The sequence below is a fragment of the Colobus angolensis genome, unplaced genomic scaffold, assembly GCF_000951035.1.
Source record: "Colobus angolensis palliatus isolate OR3802 unplaced genomic scaffold, Cang.pa_1.0 Scaffold723, whole genome shotgun sequence".
In the NCBI taxonomy this organism is placed as follows: Eukaryota; Metazoa; Chordata; class Mammalia; order Primates; family Cercopithecidae; genus Colobus; species Colobus angolensis.
Window position 1 is genome coordinate 106103 of NW_012120966.1, and position 5705 is coordinate 111807.

The 5705-nt window shown below is 40.1% G+C and overlaps 1 pseudogene across 1 annotated transcript in view; it reads left to right on the forward strand.

The window, feature by feature from the left end:
• The first annotated feature begins 1036 nt into the window (after positions 1-1036).
• LOC105501559 overlaps positions 1037-5705 on the forward strand; it is a 37676-nt pseudogene continuing 33007 nt past the window's right edge. Inside the window, exons 1-2 of the transcript XR_001000210.1 lie at positions 1037-1119; positions 1506-1789. The product of XR_001000210.1 is annotated as an Ig kappa chain V-II region RPMI 6410-like (transcript). The remainder of the gene's footprint in view (positions 1120-1505; positions 1790-5705) is intronic.

Sequence of the window (5705 nt, forward strand, 5' to 3'; positions counted from 1 at the left end):
TCGGGAGGCTGAGGCAGGAGAATGGCGTAAACCCAGGAGGCGGAGCTTGCAGTGAGCTGAGATCCGGCCACTGCACTCCAGTCCAGGCGACAGAGCGAGACTCCGCCTCAAAAAAAAAAAAAAGAAAAGAAACCTTTTGATTAATCTGATATAGATGTATAAACATATATACACACATATATGAATTATATATATATACATATACACACATATACATGCTATATAATCTCTATATAGAAAGATTTTATGCATATATATTTTATAAATATACACACGGAGAATAGAATATCCACCAGTTTATAACAACTAATTACAAGAAATTTTATATTCACTATCTGAGGCCTGAAATCCTTTCCCTGTTACCTCTACCTTAAACAAAGTTATTAACTCTCTAGCTTAAAGAGGCAGATGTATTTTTCCCTGCCAAGTTTTCTTGACTTGAGTGCTGTCTTGAAGTTTAATTCACTATGTTTAGGAAAAGACCATTTCTAACACTTGTTCCTAACATTCTTAAACAGTTTATCTGGTAATAGCAGATACCAGACAACTCTTGAACTAGTTCAACTCCATGCTGTTATTAGGAAAAAACTGTGAAGATCAGTACTAGACAAGTTGGAAGCTGTTTCCGTCTTCAGACTAGCTGGAAAGGAGCCAAACAAGGTGGCAATCCCAAAGATTGACCTAAACAAACATCTCCATATTGTCAGATCTGTGATGCTTTCTTAGAGGGGCAGGACCACATGCACTGTGTCCTCACCACAAATCTAGACTTTCACAGTGGAATCCCTCTGCCCCCTGCTGCAGGGGGCATGGACTTAATCTCAATATGCTTTCTTCCAAAGACAGAAAATGCTTGATGTCATTTTGCTCAAAAAAGAGGACCGCCACCCTCCCCTTGGCTCTTTCCACACTGCTGCACCCACCAGGGGATTTGCATATTGTCCCCTAGGGAGGACTTTCCCTTGTGAGTCTGAGATAAAAGCTCAGCTCTAACCTTGCCTTGACTGATCAGGACTCCTCAGTTCATCTTCTCACAATGAGGCTCCCTGCTCAGCTCCTGGGGCTGTTGATGCTCTGGGTCCCTGATAAGGAAAGAAGGAGACAAGGAACAAGAATGGGGTAGGAGGGTGAGCTCTGGGGGACCCACAGACTCCTACATGTGTTCTGTGCACGTGTCAGATGTGCATGTTACTGTCCTCCAGGATGGGGCATGTGATGTTTAGATCTGTGAATGTGTGGAATAATCCAGAAGGAACAAGGACCTGTGCTGTGGGAAAGACTCTGACACACAAAGAGGAAGATGACGTAGGAAAACTCTGGAAGTTCGTATGTGTCTTGTAAATATCCATTCTTAAAAAATTAGGCATTTAGAGATGTAAACCAAATCACAATCACACAAAAATGATATAGCCTGAAATAATTCACAAAAAATTATGAAATAATGAAAATAACACATATTTGTATATAACCTTGTACTTTTCTCTCAATGTTTCAGGATTCATTAGGGTTACTGTGATGACCCAGATTCCACTCTCCCTGCCCGTCACCCCTGGAGAGCCGGCCTCCATCTCCTGCAGGTCTAGTTAGAGCCTCCTGCATAGTGATGAATACACCTATTTGCATTGGTACCTGCAGAAGCCAGGCTACTTTCCACAGCTCCTGATCTATGGTGTTTCCAACCTGTTCTGGCTCCCAGACAGGTTCAGTGGCAGTGGGTTAGGCACAGACTTCACATTGAAAGTCAGCAGATTGGAGGTTGAGGATGTTGGGACTTATCACTGCTTGCAAGGTACACAATCTCCTCACACAGTGATACAGTTCCAAACCTAACCTTCCCTGCTGAAGTGGCTCAGCTCCCCACATGTGCTGCTTCTCCAGGGAGTAATTTAACAGAATCTCTGAGTCTATATGAGGGAAAGATGTCAAAGAGCTCAGGGAAAGAGCTTACCCCTGAGGGCTAGGGTGATGCATGCCTCAGCTTCAACTCAAGGACCATTCATTCAACCTCCTCAGCTGCAGCTGTTTGGCATGGCAGTACCAGGAACAGAATGGAGGCATTCAAGCAACCAGAAGTGATAGATGAGAAAGCCTAGTAAAAGCTCATACTCCTCCTCCCTGCCTTGTGTACATTCATCAATTAAATTCATTCAGCCTGAGAGCCACATAATTGCAGCTTATTCATGACAACGCAAAAGTGAGACTTTTTTGTTTGTTTTACTTGATTAAGCAGGTGCTAGTGTGCACGCATGATAATATCTGGTGACATAAGACACTTTTTCTCTCCCACCTCCCACTTTTCACTCCCACTTCATTTACCCCACTTCTCCCTTTCCACTTTCTTCTAGCACAAGTCCTTCTCCAGTGCAGGGGCAGGCACAGCATTTTATACTACTGCCTTCCAGGGAGTAGCAAAGGAAAACTATTTATATTTTTTATTTTGAGCTGCTGGATAGAGTTTGTAAATCTCTTCAAACACAAAGGCCTAGTGCCAAAGAGTCTTTGAACAGTCTCAGTCACAGACTTGGAATAAAAAATTTTTTCAATTCCAAGCTGCATTTTAAAAGTAAAACACCAAGTCTGGAAGAATTAGAATTCATAAAAATATATGCTCAATACAAGATTATAGAAAAGCTAATATCTCTCCCTCCCCCCCAAACACACACACACACACACACACACATCTGGCTTTGGACATAGGACAGTAAATAAGAAGATACAGGGCACATGGTAGAGGTCAACTGTGGGCTCAAGACCCAGCTCTGTGGCTCCTAAGTTGGATGTTGATGCTGGTGGGTGGGGTTTGAGATGTAAATCCAGGTGTGAGCTCTGAGGTATTTCTTAGGAAGAATCACAGAGTTGAAGGAATGCCTTCCTGGCACTCAAGACTGTGCCCTGAGCCACTGCAAGCTGATGGGAAAGTGGAGCATCACACAGGGCTCTCAGTCTCAGAGATTCAATGGTTAGTAAAGTTCCAGTCCAAATGCACCTCAGGTCATATCACACATTCTTGTTTAACACAGTAGAGTATAGGTGAGCTGCCAAAGGTTGAATTTACCTTTATCATACACCTGAAAATGATCTGAGAGAGAACATCGTTCAGATCAGACCATGTAGTCAGGAAGTAGATTATGTTGACCAAAAGGCAGAGCTGGGTCTGGGAAGGTCAGTAGGAGATTCAGTGGTGGGAGCCAAGGGCCATGTCTAAGAACATATAAGGGACAATTAGTGCAGCATTAGAGACAGGAAGCCCCATGAAACTGTGAGAAGTTTCACACTGTCTTTCAGGCACACCCTCTCAGCTGCCTTTCTCACCCGAGACCACAGCAAATATACCAAAGAGAAATCCAGCCCGGTATTACGAGTTCAGCTCCTGACAATCTATTAAGGCAGCTCCAAGCAACTGCCAAACTCAGCTGGATTCTCCTCCCAGTAGTGTACCTCTGCCTGGGCCAACCCAGAAATCCTGTCAACACTCAACTTCAGCAAACTTCACTGCAGAATTAAGTGAGATAGCAACAAGCCGGGTTCTGTTCAGAAGCGCAGAGTGAGAAGTTTCCCTGTGCCGTGCAGGGGCTAACAATGGACACCCAGAAGGACGTTCAACCCCCAAAGCAGAAACCAATGACATACATATGTATATACATATGTATGTCATGTATATGTATATCTATATATGTATATCAATAACTATATATGGAGAATGTCACACAGATAATGAAATAAAATACAGGGATCCAATCAGATTCAGAGAATGTGGATACAAAATAACATACAAGAAAAGGGCAACAAGATTGGCAGTTTTTGATGCTTGGTGAAACCTGGGAATTCAAAGAAATGTCTTCACTTATACTTGGATTTGTCTTCTCAATATTTTTCATTGTTGTGTAGCTTCAGTTTTGGGTAGAGCAGTTCCCCCTTATCCTCAGGGGGTGTGTTCCAAGACACCCAGTAGACTCCTGAAACCTCAGGTAATGCCAAACCCTTTATACACTGTTTTTCCTATATATACATACCTATAATAAAGTGTAATCTGTAAATCAGGCATAGCAAGAGATTAATAACAATAATAAAATAGAACAATGTTAACAACATACTGTAATAAAAGTTTTGTGAATTTGGTCGGTCTCTCTCACTCTCAAAATATCTTCTTGTACAGTACTCATGTGTTTTAGACTGCAGTAGACTATAGGTAACTGAAACCACAGAAAGGGGATTTTTGCATGGGGGGCACTAATATACTTAGGAATACAACTATATACATATGATTTCATTTTTAAGACCATATTGCATTTAGGTATCTACTAATATATAAAGCAATGTTTTATTCCATTACATGGCTTTTAGTTTTATCATATATGTAACTGGACACACAATAAAGTGTAAAATTGTTTCCCCCAACCACACTTTTACTCAAAACTTAGAATCATCTGCAGTCCTTGGTTAAAAATGTGTTTTTCTAGAACCTTCTGCTGTTCTGATTAAATAAATTCCGTGGAAACCACACACACACACACACAAACCTAAATGAGAGCTCAGATTTATCTCACCTACAGACGTCTCTTTCTTCTCTAGAATTTTAGTTCATCTGATCTTCGTGTCTTCTGTAGCTCTCCGATGTCATCATACACATGAATTTTTAGTTAACTTTTTGTTTATTTCTGCATTTATAGCAACAGCTATGGTGGTATTCTAAGTGGAAGTTCTTTCATTTTTTAATTAAATTGTAATATACAGATGTCCACTTCTGTATTATAAGACATTAAGGTCTATGTCAATCAATAAATACATATGACATAATCACATAAATGCATAAATGCTGAAAATTTTTAAAAACTAAAGAAATGATAGTGATGATGTCAGTTTATAATATTAGATAATAAATAGGATTTTCTTATACCAGTAATAAATGTCTAGAAATATATGTTTTAAATATACTGCATTTAAAAGTTTCTCTTTTTTTCCATAAGGGGTCTCGCTTTGTCACTCAAACTGGCCTCAAACCCATGAGCTCAAGCCATTTTCCCGCCTAAGCCTCTCATTCCTAATACTATTTGTGATTTAATAACAGAACACATCAATTATGGCATAATGTTGCACTAAAGTTAATGAAGGTTTGAATTCACAACAAAATAATCCTCCTTCTGCCAAAGGGAATAAATTGTATTTGAGATGCTGCCTATCCCAAAGTAAGATCTCCCATGGTGAGTACAATCAAAATTTCAATGACAATATATATCATACTTCAATATATAGAGAACAGAAAGAAAACTTAATTATTTGATTAAAAAATCATTATCTCAGCTGGGTGCGGTGGCTCATGCGTATAATCCTAGCACTTTGGGAGGCCGAGGTGGGCAGATCACTTGAGGTCGGGAGTTTGAAACCAGCCTGGCCAACATGGTAAAACTCTGCCTCTACTAAAAATACAAAAATTAACCAGGCTTGGTGGTGTACACCTGTAGCCCCAGCTACTTAGGAGGCTGAGGCAGGAGAATTCCTTGAACCCATGAGGCAGAAGTTTCAGTGAATGGAGATTGCACCACTGCACTCCAGCCTAGGAAACTGAGTGAGACTCTGTCTCAAATAATAATAATTATTATTATTACTATTATTATTTTCTCAATAATTAATTTACAAATATTTGAAGTCACAGAGAGACAAAAAATAATAGAGCAGAAGGAAATACAGTTGGAAAAAAAACAGAC